The 23,035-nt window shown below is 49.4% G+C and overlaps 1 pseudogene; it reads right to left on the bottom strand.

The window, feature by feature from the left end:
- The window catches only part of LOC121557695, a 130,807-nt pseudogene that overhangs the window by 94,024 nt on the left and 13,748 nt on the right, over positions 1 to 23,035 (bottom strand).

Below are 23,035 nucleotides of genomic sequence, written 5' to 3'. Positions count from 1 at the left end.
CTAACCCCCCTGTGACTACACCAGTTAACCCCAGTGTGAATACACCAGTTAACCCCACTGTGACTACACCAGTTAACCCCAATGTGTCTACACCAGTTAACCCCACTTTGACTACACCAGTTAACCCCAATGTGTCTACACCAGTTAACCCCACTGTGACTACACCAGCTAACCCCCCTGTGACTACACCAGTTAACCCCAATGTGAATACACCAGTTAACCCCACTGTGACTACACCAGTTAACCCCACTGTGACTACACCAGTTAACACAACTGTGACTACAACAGTTAACGCCAATGTGTCTACACCAGTTAACCCCACTGTGACTACACCAGTTAACCTCAATGTGTCTACACCAGTTAACCCCACTGTGTCTACACCAGTTAACACCACTGTGAATACACCAGTTAACCCCACTGTGAATACACCAGCTAACCCCACTGTGACTACACCAGTTAACCCCACTGTGACTACACCAGTTAACCCCAATGTGAATACACCAGTTAACCCCACTGTGACTACACCAGTTAACCCCAATGTGTCTACACCAGTTAACCCCACTTTGACTACACCAGTTAACCCCAATGTGTCTACACCAGTTAACCCCACTGTGACTACACCAGTTAACACCACTGTGAATACACCAGCTAACCCCACTGTGACTACACCAGTTAACCCCACTGTGACTACACCAGTTAACCCCAATGTGAATACACCAGTTAACCCCACTGTGACTACACCAGTTAACCCCAATGTGTCTACACCAGTTAACCCCACTTTGACTACACCAGTTAACCCCAATGTGTCTACACCAGTTAACCCCAATGTGTCTACACCAGTTAACCCCACTGTGACTACACCAGCTAACCCCCCTGTGACTACACCAGTTAACCCCAATGTGAATACACCAGTTAACCCCACTGTGACTACACCAGTTAACCCCACTGTGACTACACCAGTTAACACAACTGTGACTACAACAGTTAACCCCAATGTGTCTACACCAGTTAATCCCACTGTGACTACACCAGTTAACCTCAATGTGTCTACACCAGTTAACCCCACTGTGTCTACACCAGTTAACCCCACTGTGAATACACCAGTTAACCCCACTGTGAATACACCAGTTAACCCCACTGTGAATACACCAGCTAACCCCACTGTGACTACACCAGCTAACCCCACTGTGACTACACCAGTTAACCCCACTGTGACTACACCAGTTAACACAACTGTGACTACACCAGTTAACCCCAATGTGTCTACACCAGTTAACCCCAATGTGTAGTGTGGGATTGGTCTGTCAGAGCTGTCGTCTGTGCTGATGTCTTTAAATAAAGCTTTAAAGAGAATGGACACACACTGCTTACCTGGGGGGACACTTCTCTATGTGAACTGAAACAGAGAGAGACAGAGAGTCTCTACAGACACACATAGTTCTCTGTGGAGTTGTCTGTCTGGACTGAGAGGCAGTGATTAGGGAGCATTATTTTGGCAGGGGTGAGTTAGAAGTGATCTGTCCTGGGAAGACACTGCCTTAAATGGGAATGTCACTCAAAATATGTCTGGGGGCTCTCTCTCTCTCTCTCTCTCTCTCTCTCTCTCTCTCTCTCTCTCTCTCTCTCTCTCTCTCTCTCTCTCTCTCTCTCTCTCTCTCTCTCTCTCTCTCTCTCTCTCTCTCTCTCTCTCTCTCTCTCTCTCTCTCTCTCTCTCTCTCTCTCTCTCTCTCTCTCTCTCTCCATCGCTGGAGTGTTTGGTGCATGCTGGGAATTGTTTGAGTGAGTGCTAAGTGCGAGTGTTGTGTAGAGTTAGATATCTCTCTCTCTCTCTCTCTCTCTCTCTCTCTCTCTCTCTCTCTCTCCCTCCCCCCTCTCTCTCTCTCTCTATCTCTTTTCTATCTCTCTCTCTCTCTCTCCCTCTCTCCCTCCCCCTCTCTCTCTATCTCTTTTCTATCTCTCCTCTCCCTCTCTCTCTCTCTCTCTCTCTCTCTCTCTCTCTCTTTCATTCTCTTTTCTATCTCTCTCTCTCTCTCTCTCTCTCTCTCTCTCTCTCTCTCTCTCTCCCCCCTCTCTCTCTCTCTCTCTCTCTCTCTCTCTCTCTCTCTCTCTCTATCTCTTTCTCTCTCTCTCTCTCTCTCTCTCTCTCTCTCTCTCTCTCTCTCTCTCTCTCTCTCTCTCTCTGTCTCTCTCTCTCTCTCTCTCTCTCTCTATCTCTTTTCTCGCTCTCTCAATTCAATTCAATTCAATAGACTTTATTGACATGGCAAGTAAAATTACTTACATTGTCAAAGTATAGATATAACAAAAATGGTGGGACCAACAGCAATAATAATAATAGTAGTAGTGGAAATGGGATTACCATTAACAGCAACTACAACAACAATATTAATGAGAATAACAATACATTAAAGCAATAGTAGTCGACCAATCTCAACATGACTGAGAAGACACATTACATGGTATGAAAAACAAAACAGGAAATATTATTGACATTACATTACACTTTTCACTGGCTGTCCCTCAGGTTGTGGCAGGAGGACACATATTTGGCTGCCAAAATTGCACATTTTGGCTTTTCACCCAATAAATATTGGATTTTTTCTTCCTCTTTTATAGTTTCAAATTCTTTGTACTGAATGATAATTTTGGGAAAGAAAGATTCTCTTAGGTCTAAGTATTTTTCACAGTGTAGTAGGAAATCCAGCTCTGTCTCTACCTCTCCCCGGAGGCAGAGTGAGCACAACCTGTCCTCTCTGGGCAGCCAGGTTTGCCTGTGATAGCCAGACTGTCTCTCTCTCTCTCTCTCTCTCTCTCTCTCTCTCTCTCTCTCTCTCTCTCTCTCTCTCTCTCTCTCTCTCTCCATGCTGGGAGTGTTTGGTGCATGCTGGGAATTGTTTGAGTGAGTGCTAAGTGCGAGTGTTGTGTAGAGTTAGATATCCTGGGTTTTCCTTTTCTTGGTGATATCCTTTTTTTCTTCTATGCATGATTAAGGTTATTATTTATATTTTCTTGTTGTGGTAGAATTAAGTATATTGTTTTTCGTGTCGAAATTACGCTGATTTTGGTGGGGATGGCGGCCCGAATGGGGACGTTCACCGTGGAGGAGGTTCTGGTCGCGGTAGGAGAGAAGGTAGGATATGAGAATGTTGCTTATGCGTCACGGATGAATAAAGCGGTGGTGGTATTTCTTAAAGAAGAGCGCCTTGTTTATCGTATGGTTGAGCATGGCGTACTTCTTAAAGGAATGTTTATTCAAGTTACGCCGCTTTTTTCTCCGTCAACAAGGGTAACGATTTCAAATGTACCGCTGTTTATTCCAAATGAGCTATTGGAGCGCGAGTTATTGCGCTTTGGGAAGTTTGCAAGTTCAATTAAGGTTGTCCCATTGGGTTGCAAACACCCGGCGTTGAAACAGGTTTATCGTTTCGGTGACAGGTGTTTATGTTTTTGGACTCACCGGAGCAGACTTTGGAGTTAGCGTTTAAAGTCAAGTATGACAATAGACTGTATATGGCTTATGCTGGTACGGGTAGTCAACGGTGTTTTGAGTGTGGGGATGTTGGTCATCAGCGACATGCTTGCCCGAAAAGGGAGAAGGCAGAGGGAGGGGCGCAGGTGGTCCTCGTAATGCCTGGGCCCACTGATGTAGGGAGAGGTGGGCTGACAGCGGTAGAGCAGCCACAAGCATCTGTTGCTGAGGAACAAGTTGTCCGTGTTGAGGGCACAGAGTTGCAACTTGTACCAGAGGGAAATGTTATGCAGCAGAAACATATTGTTGTAGAAGGTAAGGATGGATCTGAAGGGCCATTTCCTCACACTGGTGAGGAGGTGCCCAGTACGAGTGCTGGGGTACAGGAGGGGGTTCATGTGGAGCTAATCTCCCAGGTAGTGGAGGAGATGTCCACTATGAGTGCTGGGGTACAGGGGGGGGGTTCATGTGGAGCTAGGTTCCCAGGTAGTGGAGGAGATGCCCACTACGAGTAATGGGGTTCAGGTGGGGCTAGTCTCCCAGGTAGTGGAGGAGATGCCCACTACGAGTAATGGGGTTCAGGTGGGGCTAGTCTCCCAGGTAGTGGAGGAGATGCCTGGTACGAGTGATGGGGTGCAAGTAGGGAGTGTTGAAAGGGATGTGGTAGAAGGGAGTCAGTGGTCTGTGGCCTCAGTTGAGGAGGATCAGGAGAAGGATATGGATATCACTCTTGATACAATATCAGCTGGTGAGGACTCAATTTACGATCTAGAGGAAGTAAATGGGTTTCTTGATCAGACTTTTGGGAAATCTGTCAAATTGGCAGATTATTTTGATATTGATAAGTTTGTGAGGTCAGCTGTGATGTTACAGAAGACGGTGGGGTTAGACCAGTTGAGTGAGAAGAAGCGGTTTCGCTTGAGGAAATTTGTTACTGCTGTTGCAGCAGCAAAAGGTGGTGGGAAACGTGGTCAGGTTAAGAGAAATTTTAAATAATGATGATGATTATGCCTCATAGGGTGTTCTATTCTCTTTGTCTGGTTTCTCTGTGGTTTCTTCTGCTTTTCCTTTTTTATTTTCTATTGGAGGTACTAAGGGTAGGTTCTCTCAATATTAATGGGGGAAGGGACAGGAATAAGAGGGCTTGGGTATTAGAAGTAATAAAACAGAAAAGGCTTAATGTAGTTTTCCTACAGGAGACACATAGTGATGAGGAAAATGAGGTTGACTGAGGTATGTGGTGGGAGGGGCAGCATATACTCAGTCATGGTACTAATTTCAGTGCTGGGGTGGCAATCTTGTTTTCTTCAGGCTTAGGGGTGACTGTGGTATCTACAACAGAGATTGTCAAGGGTCGGGTTTTATTGGTCAAGGTGGATGTAATGTTTTTTATTTATTTTTTATTTTATGTTTATGCTCCTAATGAGGGTACAGAGCGTATTGTTGGTTTTGATAAAATAAAGGAAACCTTTAGAGGGGTGTATGGTTTTAGGGGGGGACTGGAACTGTACAGTGGATTTTACTTTTGATCGCACCGCTGAAGAACCTCACCTGCGGTCAGCCACTTGCCTGTCTGGTCTGTTAACTGAGTTTGAGCTTTCTGATGTGTGGAGAGTAAGGAATGCAAAAGTTAGGCAGTACACATGGCTAAAAGTTAATGAAGGTCATGTCAGTGCAGCAAGGTTAGACAGGTTGTATGTATCTGAGCAATACTGTAGTAGGGTTGGAAGGTGTGACATTACTCCTGTGGGATTCTCTGATCACCATATTGTCACTGTTGATATTCACTTGTCCTGTCCACGAAGGTCATCATCTTATTGGAATTTTAATGTTAAATTGTTACATGATGTCATGTTTTGTGAAAGGTTTTTGTTGTTTTGGGAAAAATGGAGGGTTACAAAAGGGAATTTTGAGTCCTTGAGACAATGGTGGGAGGTTGGGAAGGCCCAAATACGATTATTTTGTCAACAGTATACTGCTCTGTCTCGAATTGAAGTTAAAGAGACTATCAGGGCCCTTGAACAGGACATCAAATCTATTGAATTGAAGTTGCTCACTCAGAATGACCCCGGACTAGTCATGAACTTACAGGACAAGAAACATGAACTGAGGTTGTTTCTGCATGAAAGAGTGAAGGGTGCCTTGATTAGGTCTCGTTTCTCTTCCCTCAAGGATATGGATGCCCCTAGTGCTTTAAAAAAAAAACTAGGACACTCGACATTGCAACGTAAACAGATGGTCTGCCTTCGTCTCCCTGATGGGAAGGTGACCACGGATGACAGTGAAATGCGTCAACATGCCGTGGATTTCTATTCTGCCCCTCTATAAGGCGGAGGATTGTGACTCTCTGTGTACTGAACAGTTGTTACACGGTCTTCCTCAATTGGGACCTGAGCAAAGAGTCGCATTGGACTCTGACATTACACTGCAAGAGCTGTCTACAGCAGTTATGCAGCTCTCAACAGGCCGAGCCCCTGGCATTGATGGTTTACCATCTGAGTTTTATAAGCACTTTTGGGGGTCTATTGGGGAGGATTGTTATGAAGTGGTGTGTGAATCTTTTCATGAGGGCTCTCTTCCTGTATCTTGTCAACGTGCGGTACTTTCACTGTTGCCAAAAAAGGGGGATTTGGCTCTCATAAAAAATTGGAGACCTGTTGCTTTGCTGTGTGCAGAATATAAAATTGTTTCTAAATGTCTCTCAAACAGGTTGAAAGAGTATCTGGGATTGTTGGTCCACAAGGACCAGTCCTACTGTGTACCTGATCGCTCTATTGTTGACAACTTGTTTCTAATAAGAGATGTTTTAGACATTTGTAAACTGTCTGATGTAAATGTGGGTTTACTTTCTTTGGATCAGGAGAAGGCTTTTGATCATGTGGACCACCAGTACTTGTTTAAAACAATGAAAGCCTTTGGGTTTGGGGATGTTTTTTTGTCTTGGATGAATTTACTGTATGCTGGGGCCTCGTGTATGGTGAAGGTGGGGGGTGGTTTGAGTTGCCCCATCCCTGTCCAAAGGGGGCATCAGGCAGGGATGCCCAATTTCAGGGCAGTTATATAGTCTGGCGATTGAACCAATGCTTTGTTTTTTAAGAGCGAGGTTTACTGGTTTCTCTGTGCCAGGGATTATGAAGGGTCCCACGATAGCACTGTCTGCGTATGCAGATGACGTGACAGTTTTTATTACAGGGGTGAGGATGTTAAGGTTCTCTCAAACGCTTTAAAGGTGTATGAGGGGGCCTCCTCAGCTAGAGTCAATTGGGGAAAGAGTGAAGCGCTGTGGGCAGGCCAGCTTCAGATGGGGTCCGCTCCACGGTTACCAGGGGGCTTCAGTGGGGCAGAGATGGGATGAATACTTTGGGGGGTTTTCTAGGCTCCGATGTCTTTCAGAAAAAGAACTGGGAGGGTGTAGTGGAGAAAGTGTGTGCCAGACTGTCAAGATGGAAATGGGTGCTGCCCCAGCTGTCTTATAGGGGAAGGGTACTGGTAGCTAACAATCTTGCTGCCTCTACCCTGTGGCACAGACTAATGATTTTGCAGCCACCAAAGGGTCTAATACAAGAGCTTCAGAGGACCCTTGTCAATTTCTTCTGGTCTGGACAACATTGGATTAAAGCTTCAGCCCTGTACTTGCCACTGCACGAGGGTGGGCAAGGCCTGGTGGACATTTCTTCCAGGATCATGGCTTTCCGGCTTCAAGCAGCACAGAGACTGTTGTACAGTGATGGTTCTAGCTGGGTTGATGAGGAGAGCTGGCTGTTTGGGCTTAGACAAGCACCTTTTCCTCTTAAAGCTGGAGGGGGGTGAGTTGCCTGGCCTGACTCCATTTTATGAGTCTGTTATGCAGGCTTGGAGAGTTCTGGTCAAGTCCCGTAAGGCCTGCACGCCACCAGGGATGTGGCTTTTTGAAGAGCCTCTTTTTCATAACACTGCCATCCAGTCCTGTGTTCTGGGTTCAGCTAGCCTACGTTCATGTCTGTTAGGCGTGGGGTGTACTAAGGTGGGTCATCTGATGCGGAACAGAAATAGGTCGTTGGAGGAGCTGGGAGAAAGAGCGGGGATCCGATCGTCTCGCCTACTGAGGAAGGTCGTCGCTGAGGTCTGTGACTCCTTGCCAGTACTTCATCTGCAGTATGTGACTGACACTTCCAATTCTGATCGGTGGAAGGAGGGTCTGGATTATGTGTTCCCTGCACTGATTGTTAGTGCTGCGGCGGGGGCATTCGAGGAGGACGTGGGGATGCTGCTTTCCTTTGATACCCCGGAGCTGGGGGAGTTCAAGGAGGTGGGAACGAAGGCTATGTACAGAATATGTGTAAACGTGTCCCATGCCTCTTCCCTGGAAGGGGTAAAATCGACGAGGTGGGCGGGTGTGCTTGGTCCAGGTGCCTCCCCAAAAGGCTGTTGGCGATCATTATACAAACTGCCTATTGATAAGAGGACAGCTGACCTCCAATGGAGGATAATACATGGAGCCATAGCCACCAACATGCATCTGGTACACCTGGATCCTACTGTTGGGGAGGAGTGTCCATTCTGTGCTGAGTCTGAAACTCTGGCACATCTGTTTTTACAGTGTCCCAGGTTGGTCGGGATGATTGACCTGATCACTAATTGGTTCTCAACGTTGGGAGAGGTTTTCTGTTCTCCACTGTATATATTTGGACCAAAGTACAGGTTTAGCCAAAAAGGTGTAGTTGTGTTGCTTAATTTTGTGTTAGGGGCAGCAAAATTAGCAATATGGAAGACCCGAAAGAACAGTATTCGGGGACAGGGGTCTGTGGATGTGGTGGGAATGCTGGAGGGAATGTTGGCAGCGAGAATAAGGGTTGAGTTTGCCTATTATAAACTTGTCAACAATATTGATATTTTTATGAGTATATGGGGTATTCAGAGGCTGTTGTGTTTAGTAACTGTGGAGGAGGAATTGGAGTTGTGTTTTTAATTGATGTGTAACTACGGTTTTGTATGAGTATTTATTGTGTGGTGGGCTCCCAGACCCAATAAAGATTATTTCAAACTCAAACTCACTCTCTCTCTCTCTCTCTCTCTCTCTCTCTCTCTCTCTCTCTCTCTCTCTCTCTCTCTCTCTCTCTCTCTCTCTCTCTCTCTCTCTCTCTCTCTCTCTCTCTCTCTCTCCTTATCTCCCCTCCATCTTCCTCATCTCCCCTCATCTCCCCTCCCTCATCCTCATCTCCCCCCTCTTCCTCATCTCCCCTCCCTCTTCCTTATCTCCCCTCATCTGCCCCCCTCTTCCTCAACTCCCCCCCTCTTCCTCAACTCCCCTCTCTTCCTCAAATCCCCTCATCTCCCCTCCCTCTTCCTTATCTCCCCTCCTCCCTCATCTCCCCTCCCTCTTCCTTATCTCCCTCATCTCCCCCTCTTCCTCATCTCCCCTCCCTCTTCCTCATCTCCCCTCATCTCCCCTCCCTCTTCCTCATCTCCCCTCATCTCCCCTCCCTCTTCCTCATCTCCCCTCATCTCCCCTCCCTCTTCCTCATCTCCCCTCATCTCCCCTCCCTCTTCCTCATCTCCCCTCCCTCTTCCCTCAACTCCCCCTCCCTCTTCCTCATCTCCCCTCATCTCCCCTCCTCTTCCTCATCTCCCCTCATCTCCCCTCCCTCTTCCTCATCTCCCCCCTCTTCCTCCTCTCCCCCTCATCTCCCCCTCCCTCTTCATTGTCTCCCCTCCCTCTTCCTCATCTCCCCTCCCTCTTCTCCCCTCCCTCTTCCTCATCACCCCTCCCTCTTCCTCATCTCCCCTCCCTCTTCCTCCTCTTCCCTCCTCTTCCTCCTCCTTTGGATCGTTAATAAAACATACATTTATCTAGATAGGAAAGGTCCTCCTGCCTCATTTATTTATCTTTCTTTCTCTCAGAGGAGATTAAGTATTCAGAACTCAAACAAAAACTCAAAAACACACACATCTTTTGTCTACTCTAATGTCTCTGGTGTGTGTGTGTGTGTTTGTGTGTTGTGTGTGTTGGAGAACAAAAGGAAAACTTCAGAGCGTCTCATCTCAAAGCCTGACCTTTCCACTCCGCCGTTACCCAGCATTCCCTCTGCTCCAACGTGATGCCCATGCAGAGGGCTGCCGCTCTCCACACACACACACACATCACACACACACACACACACACACACACACACACACAGACACACACACACAGACACACACACACAGACACACACACACAGACACACACACACACAGACACACACACACACACTGGCATTTCAGAGGTCCAGTAACATCTATCCCCAGTCCTAACTATTCAGACTAAGGTTTTCAGGTTTTATTCACCAGAGAGAACTACTTGACCAGAGGAAGCATGTTATTGTAGGTTACTTAAACTCCCCTTCATGATACTACTTAACAATACTACTTATCGGTACAACTTAACGATCTGTGTGTGCGTGGGTGTGCAAGTGGATTACAAATCAAGTGACAGAAGGAAAAAGAGAAGAGAAAGGGAGTGTGGGAGCGAGCGAGCGAGAAAAAGAGAGAGAGGGCTGACACACTGACAGGGAGTCAGGAGAGAAGCCACACCAGACAACAACACCTGGAACCTGTCTCACCAACAGACGTCACCTTAACCACAGCTACTAACAACCACTCTCACACTCTCTCTCTCCCCATCTCCTCCACTTTCTCTCTCCATCTCCTCTCCCTCTCATCCACTATCTCCCTCCTCCCTCCCCTCTCTCTCTCAGAGGACAGAGGGACAGTGTAGCCTCATGTTAATGTAATCCAGTATTTCCTCTATGTTAATGTGAGGCCGGCAGCAGATGGACTGAGCTGAGAGGTTAATGCAGATACTATCTGTCCTCTAGCCTTATCTTTCGACTGATACACACACACACACACACACACACACACACACACACACACACACACACACACACACACAAAACACACAAACACACCACAGGAGGCTGCTAAGGGGAGAATGGCTCATAATAATGTCTGGAACGGAGCAAATGGAATAGCATCAAACACATGGAAACACATGCGTTTTATGTATTTGATACCATTGCACTAATTCCGCTCCAGCCGTTATCACGAGCCCGTTCTCCGCAATGAAGGTGTCACCAACCTCCTGTGACACACACACAGACGACCGCCCTTCTGTATATCACCAGTCCTTGTCTGCTGTGTATGCATGTGTGTGTTCTTACCTTGAAGAGTGAGCGGCAGACGTATTCGTACACCATGCTTTTCAGACTGGCCTCCTGTGGATGGGTGATAGAGAGATGGATGAGAGCTGTCAGTTACATTGTAAAACAAATGAGAGTCACACACACTCTGAACCCTTCATGGCAGTTTGATTTATTGATGGATATCTCACCAGTGTCAGTGATGAGGATGGGCAAATAGTTATACAGTACCAGTCAAAAGTTTTAGAACACCTACTCATTCAAGGGTTTCTCTTTACACCTCCAGGCTGTGTAAGGGCTATTTTACCAAGAAGGAGAGCGATGGAGTGCTGCATCAGATGACCTGGCCTCCACAATCCCCCAACCTCAACCAAATTGAGATGGTTTGTAATGGGTTGGACCACAGAGTGAAGGAAAAGTAGCCAACAAGTACTCAGCACATGTGGGAACTCCTTCAAGACTGTTGGAAAAGCATTCCAGGTGAAGCTGATTGAGAGAATGCCAAGAGTGTGCAAAGCTGTCATCAAGGCAAAGAGTGGCTGTTTGAAGAAGCTCATATATAAAATACATTTTGATTTGTTTAACACTTTTTTGGTTACTACATGATTTTAGATTTTAGTCATTTACCAGACGCTCTTATCCAGAGCAACTTACAGTTAGTGAGTGCATACATTTCCATACTGCCCCCCCCCCGTGGGAATCGAACCCACAACCCTGGCGTTGCAAACGCCATGCTCTACCAACTGAGCTACACACATGATTCCATATGTTCCAATGTCTTCACTAGTATTCTACAATGTAAAAAATAGTAAAAATAAAGACAAACCCTTGAATTAGTAGGTGTTTAAAAACGTTTGACTGGTAGTGTACGTGTTAAAAAGATGGAAGATAGCTTGCAGAATCTTCACTCTTTTTCATCCCTTTTTCAGCATTCTTTGTCTCTCCTGTTTCTCTATTCCCCCTCCGATACTCCGGCTCTCTTCCCCTGTGTAGAAAACACACCTCAACCCATTACTCTCTCTCTCTCTCTCTCTCTCTCTCTCTCTCTCTCTCTCTCTCTCTCTCTCTCTCTCTCTCTCTCTCTCTCTCTCTCTCTCTCTCTCTCTCTCTCTCTCTCTCTCTCTCTCTCTCTCTCTCTCTCTCTCTCTCTCTCTCTCTCTCTCTCTCTCTCTCTCTCTCTCATTCAGAGCACATCTCAATGGGAACATGACCGTCTGAGGGCCCATTCAACTCCAGTGCATGGACAGAACTAATTCTCCTCAAACACACAGACACACACACACAGCCCTATGTTTGAAGTTCTCCTTGAAGTGGCGGCTGGGTTGGGGGCCGGCAGTAAAGCTGTCAGACAGGGGGTGGATACGATTCATCATAGGGGAGGATGCAGGGTTAGAGCCTGCTCTGTCCAATTACCACACACACACACACACACACAAACCATGTTCTGTCCAATAAAACCAAAGTTCCAAGGTAGATGGATCAGAGGAAGAAATCAAGGATCAGCCGTCTGTGGAGAGAGAGAGAAAAAGCATGGACTCCAGCCAGGTCTCTCTCTCTCCCTTACTACCTTCATCTCTATTCTCTATGACCCCAGTATCTCTCCTCATCTCTGTCCCTTCTCCTCACTCTTTTTCAGTCTGCTACATTCAAAAAGGTGTTTAATATGTAGACGTTTAGTAGTGTTGTTGGAGTGTGTGATGCTGTGGTTGGTTGGGGGGGTCAGCTATGCCCCCCAGAGCTCTGAGACTGTCTGCCAATCAGAGCTCATACATCACTCACATACACACACGCACACACAAACAGGGCGAGAGCAACGTTCGCGAAACACATATCTCAGGCTGTTGTACAGTGTGTGAACTCTCATTGGGGCGAGACTAAGCACTAATTCCCCAAATCCCGTGGGTTCTCTCTGTCAACGGTGCCATACAGGAATGTCGCCAAGCAGCCGCTGGTCACCGTAGCAACAGCCAGCCAAAATGTGTGTGTGTTTGTGTGTGGGAGTTTTATTTCAGAAAATGGGAAGGTTGAGCTGGGCTGAGAAGATAAATATCTAGCAACAACTGGGAATAAGTGTGTCTGTGTGAGGGGCCAGTCCCTCCTGACCCCATTACCCCACCATGACTACACCCAGTCCCTCCTGACCCCATTACCCCACCATGACTACACCCAGTCCCTCCTGACCCCATTACCCCACCATGACTACACCCAGTCCCTCCTGACCCCATTACCCCACCATGACTACACCCAGTCCCTCCTGACCCCATTACCCCACCATGACTACACCCAGTCCCTCCTGATCCTATTACCCCACCATGACTACACCTAGTCCTTCCTGATCCTATTACCCTACCATGACTACACCTAGTCCTTCCTGATCCTATTACCCCACCATGACTACACCCCTAGTCCCTCCTGATCCTATTACCCCCACCATGACTACACCTAGTCCCTCCTGATCCTATTACCCCTACCATGACTACACCCTAGTCCCTCCTGATCCTATTACCCTACCATGACTACACCTAGTCCTTCCTGATCCTATTACCCCACCATGACTACACCTAGTCCCTCCTGACCCCATTACCCCACCATGACTACACCCAGTCCCTCCTGACCCCATTACCCCACCATGACTACACCCAGTCCCTCCTGACCCCATTACCCCACCATGACTACACCCAGTCCCTCCTGACCCCATTACCCCACCATGACTACACCTAGTCCCTCCTGATCCTATTACCCCACCATGACTACACCCAGTCCCTCCTGACCCCATTACCCCACCATGACTACACCTAGTCCCTCCTGATCCTATTACCCCACCATGACTACACCCAGTCCCTCCTGACCCCATTACCCCACCATGACTACACCTAGTCCCTCCTGATCCTATTACCCCACCATGACTACACCTAGTCCCTCCTGATCCTATTACCCCACCATGACTACACCTAGTCCCTCCTGATCCTATTACCCCACCATGACTACACCTAGTCCCTCCTGATCCTATTACCCCACCATGACTACACCCAGTCCCTCCTGATCCTATTACCCCACCATGACTACACCCAGTCCCTCCTGATCCTATTACCCCACCATGACTACACCCAGTCCCTCCTGATCCTATTACCCCACCATGACTACACCTAGTCCCTCCTGATCCTATTACCCCACCATGTCTACACCTAGTCCCTCCTGATCCTATTACCCTACCATGACTACACCTAGTCCCTCCTGATCCTATTACCCCACCATGACTACACCTAGTCCCTCCTGATCCTATTACCCTACCATGACTACACCTAGTCACTCCTGATCCTATTACCCTACCATGACTACACCTAGTCCCTCCTGATCCTATTACCCTACCATGACTACACCTAGTCCCTCCTGATCCTATTACCCTACCATGACTGCACCTAGTCCTTCCTGATCCTATTACCCTACCATGACTACACCCAGTCCCTCCTGATCCTATTACCCTACCATGACTACACCTAGTCCCTCCTGATCCTATTACCCTACCATGACTACACCTAGACCTTCCTGATCCTATTACCCTACCATGACTACACCCAGTCCCTCCTGATCCTATTACCCCACCATGACTACACCTAGTCCCTCCTGATCCTATTACCCTACCATGACTACACCTAGTCCCTCCTGATCCTATTACCCCACCATGACTACACCTACTCCTGAGTGGCGCAGTGGTCTAAGGCACTGCATCGCAGGCCCACCATGTACTAGAGATCCTGGTCGAACCAGGCTCTGTCGATCCGCACCACTCATGCACTACACCTAGTCGCTCCTGTAAATCCCTGCATGTACCCCCAGTTGATACCTGGCGCTTACCCAGTCTCATTCCACGGGGGCTAGTTTTGTACTACACAGTCCCTCTGAGGCGCCTGCTACGACCATGACTAAACGTAGTCCCTCCTTATCCTATTACCCCACCATGACTACACCCAGTCCCTCCTGATCCTATTACCCTACCATGACTACACCTAGTCCCTCCTGATCCTATTACCCCACCATGACTACACCCAGTCCCTCCTGATCCTATTACCCTACCACGACTACACCTAGTCCTTCCTGAGGTGTCTGATGGGAGGTGAGGGGTCTGATGGGAGGAGAGGGGTCTGATGAGAGGTGAGGGGTCTGATGGGAGGTGAGGGGTCTGATTGGAGGAGAGGGGTCTGATGGGAGGTGAGTGGTCTGATGGGAGGTGAGGGATCTGATTGGAGGAGAGGGGTCTGATGGGAGGTGAGTGGTCTGATGGGAGGAGAGGGGTCTGATGAGAGGTGAGGGGTCTGATGGGAGGTGAGTGGTCTGATGGGAGGTGAGGGGTCTGATGGGAGGAGAGGGGTCTGATGAGAGGTGAGGGGTCTGATGGGAGGAGAGGGGTCTGATGAGAGGTGAGGGGTCTGATGGGAGGTGATATAGGGAGCTCAGTGGGCTGTGGACACTCTGCAACTACATGATTAAAGTCCCCCTGTCTGCGTGTGGGTGTGTTTGTGTGTGTGTGTGTCAGTTACCTTCTTGCTCTGCAGTGCTCTCTGAAACAGGCGTAGGAGAGAGGTCAGGTTGAAGCGGTACATGTTGTTGATCCTAGAGAGGTGCGATATGACAAAATACATCTTACTGGCATTTCAGCTGAGACCGCACTCAACGTGCTGTATAAGGCCATAAGCAAACAAGAAAATGCTCATCCAGAAGCGGCGCTCCTAGTGGCCAGGCACTTTAATGCAGGCAAACTTAAATCCGTTTTACCTCATTTCTACCAGCATGTCACATGTGCAACCAGAGGAAAAATAACTCTAGACCACCTTTACTCCACACACAGAGACGAATACAAAGCTCTCCCTCGCCCTCCATTTGGCAAATCTGACCATAAATATATCCTCCTGATGCCTGCTTACAAGCAAAAACTAAAGCGGGAAGTACCAGTGACTCGCTCAGTACGGAAGTGGTCAGATGACGCGGATGCTACGCTACAGGACTGTTTTGCTAGCACAGACTGGAATATGTTCCAGGATTCATCCAATGGCATTGAGGAGTATACCACCTCAGTCACCGGCTTCATCAATAAGTGCATCTACGACATCGTCCCCACAGTGACCGTAAGTATATGTCCCAACCAGAAGCCATGGATTACAGGCAAAAACCGTACAGAGATAAAGGCTAGAGCTGCCGCTTTCAAGGAGCGGGACACTAATCCGGACGCTAATAAGAAAACCCGCTATGCCCTCAAACGAACCATCAAACAGGCAAAGAGTCAATAAAGGACTAAGATTGAATCCTACTACACCAGCTCTGACGCTCGTTGGATGTGGGTGGGCTTGCAAACTACGGACTACAAAGGGAAACCCAGCCATGAGCTGCCCAGTGACGCCAGCCTATCAGATGAGCGAAACGCCTTTTATGCTCGCTTCGAGGCAAGCAACACTGAAGCATGGATGAGAGCACCAGCTGTTCTCGACGACTGTGTGATCACACTCTCCGTAGCCGATGTGAGCAAGACCTTTAAACAGGTCAACATTCACAAAGCAGCGGGGCCAGACGGATTACTAGGTCGTGTATTCAAAGCATACGTTGACCAACAGGCATGTGTCTTCACTGACAATTTCAACCTCTCCCTGACTGAGTCTGTAATACCTGTGCCCACAAAAATGAATGTAACCTGCCTAAATTATTACAGACCCGTAGCACTCACGTCGGTAGCCATGAAGTGCTTTGAAAGGCTGGTCATGGCTTACTTCAACACCATCATCCCGGAAACCCTAGACTCACTCCAATTCGCATACCGCTCCAACAGATCCACAGATGACGCACTCAATCACACTCCACACTGCCCTTTCCCACCTGGACAAAATGGAACACCTATGTGAGAATACTGTTCATTGACTACAGCTCAGCGTTCAACACCATAGTGCCCTCAAAGCTCATCACTAAGCTAAGGACCCTGGGACTAAAAACCTCCCTCTGCAACAGTATCCTGAACTTCCTGATTGTCCGCCCCCAGGTGGTAAGGGTAGGCAACAACACATCTGCCACGCTAATCCTCAACAATGGGGCCCCTCAGGGGTGAGTGCTTAGTCCCCTCCTGCACTCCATGTTCACCCACGACAAACATGACTCCAACACCATCATTAAGTTTGCTGACAACACAACAGTGGTAGGCCTGATCACCGACAACAATGAGACAGCCTATAGGGAGGAGGTCAGAGACCTTGCAGTGTGGTGCCAAGATAACAACCTCTCCCTCCATGTGAGCAAGACAAAGGAGCTGATCGTGGACTACAGGAAAAGGAGGGCTGAACAGGTCCCCATTAACATTGACGGGGCTGTAGCGGAGTGGGTCGAGAGTTTCAAGTTCCTTGGTGTCCACATCACCAAACACACCAAGACTGTCGTGAAGAGGGCATGACAACCGCTTTTCCCCTCAGGAGGATGAAAAGATTTGGTATGGGTCCCCAGATCCTCAAAAAGTTATACAGCTGCACCATCGAGAGCATCCTGACTGGTTGCATCACCGCCTGGTATGGTAACTGCTCGGTATCTGACTGTAAGGCGCCACAGAGGGTAATGCATACGGCCCAGTACATCACTGGGGCCAAGCTTCCTGCCATCCAGGACCTATATAAACGGTGGTGTCAGAGAAAGGCCCAAACAATTGTCAAAGACTCACCCAAGTCATAGACTGTTCTCTCTGCTACCACATGGCAAGCGGTACCTGAGCGCCAAGTCTAGGACCAAAAGGCTCCTTAACCTCTTAAGGATCGGACCCTTTTTTTCAAATTTAGCCTAAAATGACATACCCAAATCTAACTGCCTGTAGCTCAGTTTCTGAAGCAAGGATATGCATATTCTTGACACCATTTGAAAGGAAACACTTTGAAGTTTGTGGAAATGTGAAATTAATGTAGGAGAATATAACACATTAGATCTGGTAAAAGATAAAAAAAATCATGTTTTTGTATTATCTTTGAAATGCAAGAGAAAGGCCACAATATAACATTGCAGTTTAGGCGCAATTTAGCAGCGTGTGTGCAAAGTTTCAGACTGACACTGATCCAGTAGAGGTTAACAGATTCTACGCCCAAGCCATAAGACTGCTGAACAATTAATGTCACGTTCATTTAAGGACGGCCAGACCAAGGCGCAGCGTGAAATGCGTACATGTTTATTTCAATGATAAACACACGAACAAAACAACGTAACGTGAAGTCCTCAGGCTAAACACAACACAAGCCTCTACACGGAAGAAGATCCCACAACTAATGATTGCAAACAGGCTGCCTAAGTATGATCCCCAATCAGAGACAACGAGCGACAGCTGTCTCTGATTGGGAATCACACCCGGCCAAACACAGAAATACAACAGCTAGACTGAGAACATAGAAAATACAACATAGAACTCCACACCCTGACTCAACATACAGGGTGTGACAGTACCCCCAAAGGGGCGGACTCCGACCGCACAAACCTTACATAACAGGGGCGGATCCGGCTCCGGGCGTGACGACCACATACTCTCAGCCTCCCCGTTGTGCCCCTGGTCAGGTCTGGACGTCGGCACGCTGCTTCCCCTCTCCTTCCCCCCACGATGTACCAAGCCCTGTCTGGACCATGGTGTGGGAGACCCCGAACCTGGAGAGGGGCTGACGTCTGGGTCTGGACTAGAGCCGCTGACCGGAGCTGGACTTGGCACCGGTGGAGCGGGGACTGCTCTGGCTCCGGACTGGAGCCGCTGACCGGAGCTGGACTGGGCACCGGTGGAGCGGACTGCTCTGGTTCCGGAGTGGATCCGCTGACCGGAGCTGGACTGGGCACCGGTGGAGCGGACTAATCTGGCTCCGGAGTGGAGCAGCTGACCGGAGCTGGACTAGACCCCGGTGGAGCGGACTACTCTGGCTCCGGACTGGAGCCGCTGACCGAGCTGGACTGGGCACCGGTGGAGCGGACTGCTCTGGTTCCGGAGTGGATCCGCTGACCGGAGCTGGACTGGGCACCGGTGGAGCGGACTGCTCTGGCTCCGGAGTGGAGCAGCTGACCGGAGCTGGACTTGACCCCGGTGGAGCGGACTGCTCTGGCTCCGGAGTGGAGCAGCTGACCAGTGCCGGACCAGGCACCGGTGGAACGGGCACAGGCTGTGCCGGACTGGACACACGCACCACTGGTCTGGTGCGAGGAGCAGGCACGGGCCGGACCGGACTAGGAACACGCACCACTGGCTTGGTGCGAGGAGCAGGAACGGGCCGGGCCGGACTGGCGACACGCACCACAGGCTTGGTGCGAGGAGCAGGCACGGGCCGTACCGGACTGGGAACACGCACCACTGGTCTGGTGCGAGGAGCAGGAACGGGCCGGGCCGGACTTGGAACACGCACCACTGGCTTGGTGCGGGGAGTAGGCACGGGCTGTACCGGACTGGGAACACGCACCACTGGCTTGTGGGGGGAGCAGGCACGGGCCATACCGGGCTAGTGACAAGCACCACTGGCTTGGTGCGGGGAGCAGGCACGGGCATCTGGACCACTGCTTGGTGCGGGAGCAGGCGCCCACTGGCCTGTGCAGAGCAGGAACAGGCCGGGCCGGACTGGGGACACAAACCACTGGCTTGGTGTGAGGAGCAGATACGGGCCGGGCCGGACTGGGGACACACACCACTGTCTTGGTGCGAGGACAGTTACGGGCCGTACAGGACTGGTGAGGTGCACTGGAGACCAGGAGCGTTGCTCCGGCACATCCCGTCCTGGCTGGCTGCCAACTTTCGCACGACACGTGCGGGGCGCTGGCACAGAACACACTGGGCTGTGCATGCGCACTGGCGATACAGTGCGTATCTCCGCATACATGGGTTCCTCTATTAACCCACACTCCTTATGTTGCCTAACCAGCTCCTCTCTCCGTGAATCTACTTCCTCCTTCTCCCTACGAGCCTCCTGCAGTGCCTCCTCTTGAATGGAGCTCTCCCGCTCTATTCTATCTATCAGCCCCCGTAATGTGGTGGCCTCCTCTCTTACCCTGCAGATCCGATCCTTCTCTCTCTCTCGGCACTCCTCCTCCAGTGAGGTCTCCTCCGGGAGCCCCCACGAGTTAGGGAACAAAAACTCATCGTCGTCGTCATCCTCCGACTCCTCAGTATAAAACTGTTCCCACTCTTCTTCCCATGGTCGTAGGGACTCAACCTGGAAACCCACCGGGTGCAGTGGTCGGGGCTCTTCTCTCTCACTCCCCTACCACTCCTTTAGCCCCCCCCAACATTTTCTTGGGGCTGCCTCTCGGGCTTCCTCCTCGGCCGGCGCCTTCTGTGTTGACGTTGCTCCTCTCCTGCCTGGGCTTCCTTCTTCGCCCAGGGTCCTTTCCCCGCAAATATCTCCTCCCAAGACCAAATCCTCCCCACCTGTGTCCAGGGTGTTTGCTCCTGGGCACGCTGCTTGGTCCGTGTTTGGTGGGATCTTCTTTCACGTACGTTGAAGGACAGGTCAGACCAAGGCGCAGCGTGAAATGCGTACATGTTTATTTCAACGATAAACACACGAACAAAACAACGTAACGTGAAGTCCTCAGGCTAAACACAACACAAGCCTCTACACGGAACAAGATCCCACAACTAATGATTGCAAACAGGCTGCCTAAGTATGATCCCCAATCAGAGACAACGAGCGACAGCTGTCTCTGATTGGGAATCACACCCGGCCAAATATAGAAATACAACACCTAGACTGAGAACATAGAAAATAGAACATAGAACTCCACACCCTGACTCAACATACTAGAGTCCCATACGTCAGGGTGTGACAATTAATCAAATGGCCACCCGGACTATTTACATTGACCCCCCCAATGCTGCTACTTGCTGTTTATTATATATGCATAGTCACTTTACCCCTACCTACATGTACAACTTAACTCGACTACCCTGTACCCCCGCACATTAACTCGGTAACCCCTGTATATAGCCTCGTTAATGTTATTTTATTAGATGCATGTGACAAATACAATTTGATTTGATTGGATTTGATTGGAAGAGGTATGGAAGAGGAGGAAGAGGGGGTAGATGAGGGGAGAGGAGGAAGAGGGAGGGGAGAGGAGGAAGAGGGAGGGAAGAGTAGGATGAGGCAGGGGAGATTAATGGAGAGGATGAAGAGGGAGGGCAGATGAGATCCGGTAGAATGAACAAGAAAGGGTGAGAAAATAATAGGAAAAATGAAAGAGGTAGTGAAAGAGGAGAGAAGAGAGAGAGAGAGAGCATGAGAGAGAGAGAGAGAGAGAGAGAGAGAGAGAGAGAGAGAGAGAGAGAGAGGAGAGAAGTCAGACCTGGTGTCACACTGCCCCCTAGAGGAATAATTATATTTTCCTCACACACACACACACACACACACACAAACACACACATACAAACATACAAACACACACACTTGAGCACACATCAGCTCCCCATCACATCTCAACAAAGGCCAAAAGAAACCGACAATTAAAACCAACATTGCTGTGGGCAAAGAGTGCTGTTAGTATTACCATTCTCTGTAATTGGCTGTAAAGTATAATGTGGGATTCAATGTCCTCATGGTTAATTGAGTTGATAGAGACACTGCTCATTGAGCACAGAGACAGACAGACAGACAGACAGACAGACAGACAGACAGACAGACAGACAGACAGACAGACAGACAGACAGACAGACAGAAAGACAGACACACAAGGTGACAGACAGAGTGACAGACAGAAACAGACAGACAGACAGACAGACAGACAGACAGACAGACAGACAGACAGACAGACAGACAGACAGACAGACAGACAGACAGACAGACAGACAGACAGAGAGGGTGACAGACAGACAGGGTGACAGACAAGACAGACATGGTGACAGACAGACAGACAGACAGGACAGACATGGTGACAGACAGACAGACAGACAGACAGACAGACAGACAGACAGACAGACAGACAGACAGACATACAGACAGACAGGCAGACAGACAGACAGAGTGACAGACATACAGACAGACAGGGTGACATACAGACAGACAGCCAGGGTGACAGACAGGGTGAGAGACAAGACAGACAGGGTGAAAGACAGACAGACAGGGTGACAGACAGGGTGACAGACAGACAAACAAACAGACAGACAGACAGAGTGACAGACATACAGACAGACAGGGTGACATACAGACAGACAGCCAGGGTGACAGACAGAGTGACTGAGTTCTAAATTCTCTCCATCTTTCTTTCCCCCACACAAGGTATCCATTTAGTTTAGTTAGTTTTGAACCATCCTGTCTTTATTCTTCTCTTTAATCACACTCTCCCTTTCTCCCTTTCTCCATCTCTCCATCTCTCCATCTCTCCCTTCCTCCGTCTCTCCCTTCCTCCATCTCTCCGTCTCTCCCTTCCTCCATCTCTCCATCTCTCCCTTCCTCCGTCTCTCCGTCTCTCCATTCCTCCATCTCTCTCTTCCTCCGTCTCTCCATCTCTCCCGTCCTCCATCTCTCCCTTCCTCCATCTCTCCATCTCTCCCTTCCTCCATCTCTCCCTTCCTCCATCTCTCCGTCTCTTCCTTCCTCCGTCTCTCCATCTCTCCCTTCCTCCGTCTCTCCATCTCTCCATCTCTCCCTTCCTCCGTCTCTCCCTTCCTCCATCTCTCCATCTCTCCCTTCCTCCGTCTCTCCTTTGCTCTGTCTCTCCCTTCCTCCGTCTCTCCCTTCCTCCGTCTCTCCATCTCTCCCTTTCTCCGTCTCTCCCTTCCTCCGTCTCTCCATCTCTACATCTCTCCCTTCCTCCGTCTCTCCATCTCTCCATCTCTCTATCTCTCCATCTCTCACTTCCTCCATCTCTCCATCTCTCCATCTCTCCATCTCTCCATCTCTCCCTCTCAATCTCTCCATCTCTCCCGTCCTCCATCTCTCCCTTCCTCCATCTCTCCATCTCTCCCTTCCTCTGTCTCTCCCTTCCTCCGTCTCTCCCTTCCTCCATCTCTCCATCTCTCCATCTCTCCCTTCCTCCGTCTCTCCATCTCTCCATCTCTCCGTCTCTCCATCTCTCCATCTCTCCCTTCCTCCATCTCTCCATCTCTCCCTTCCTCCTTCCTCCATCTCTCCATCTCTCCATCTCTCCGTCTCTCCATCTCTCCATCTCTCCATCTCTCCATCTCTCCCTTCCTCCATCTCTCCATCTCTCCATCACTCCCTTCCTCCGTCTCTCCCTTCCTCGGTCTCTCCTTTGCTCTGTCTCTCCCTTCATCCGTCTCTCCCTTCCTCCGTCTCTCCATCTCTCCCTTCCTCCGTCTCTCCATCTCTCCATCTCTCCCTTCCTCCGTCTCTCCATCTCTCCATCTCTCCATCTCTCCATCTCTCCATCTCTCCCTTCCTCCATCCCTCCATCTCTCCTTCCTCCA

The sequence above is a fragment of the Coregonus clupeaformis genome, chromosome 5 (assembly GCF_020615455.1).
Source record: "Coregonus clupeaformis isolate EN_2021a chromosome 5, ASM2061545v1, whole genome shotgun sequence".
Lineage (NCBI taxonomy): Eukaryota > Metazoa > Chordata > Actinopteri > Salmoniformes > Salmonidae > Coregonus > Coregonus clupeaformis.
The sequence above is the reverse complement of the archived record's forward strand: the minus strand, read 5'-3'. Positions and strand labels throughout refer to the sequence as shown.